The sequence below is a fragment of the Octodon degus genome, unplaced genomic scaffold, assembly GCF_000260255.1.
Source record: "Octodon degus isolate 3935 unplaced genomic scaffold, OctDeg1.0 scaffold00075, whole genome shotgun sequence".
Lineage (NCBI taxonomy): Eukaryota > Metazoa > Chordata > Mammalia > Rodentia > Octodontidae > Octodon > Octodon degus.
The window spans coordinates 8,167,698-8,168,262 of NW_004524651.1; positions in this window are offsets into that span (position 1 = coordinate 8,167,698).

Consider the following 565-nt stretch of genomic DNA (forward strand, 5'->3'; position numbering starts at 1 on the left):
GGGAGAAAGAGGGAGGGAGGGAGAGAGAGAGAGAGAGAGAGAGAGAGAGAGAGAGAGAGAGAGAGAGAATGAATGAATTAAAAGTTAAATTAAACAAAAAATTGAGTAGTAATCGAGCCCTAGGAAAGGACTACAGAGAGGAGACATACCTTTCCATGGGACTCTGACAACATATGCAGAGGACAGAAAAAATAGTATCTTTTCCCAATTTGTTTCATGATTTGAGACTGGTATCCCACAATAAAAGGCAGACTAACTAGAGAAAGGGCATCAGACATTTATTTGATCAAAATTTTATGTAACATGAGAGTCTACAGAAATGAAAATCCAAAGATCCAGTGGAAACTGGTTTTACAATAATCTCATGAAAGAAATAGATTGTTGTGGAGAGAAACATGATCAGACAAAGGGGTGGAAGTTCTCGAGGTCCACCAGATTCTCCTTGCCCTTCTGTTGCATTCCTTTTCTGATGTTCTGAGCAGGACATTCATCTCCTGAGCGTTTACGACTGCTTCCATGGGAGGCAGGTTGCAGAGCAGTCCTTCTGGGTTCTACAGGTTTCTTT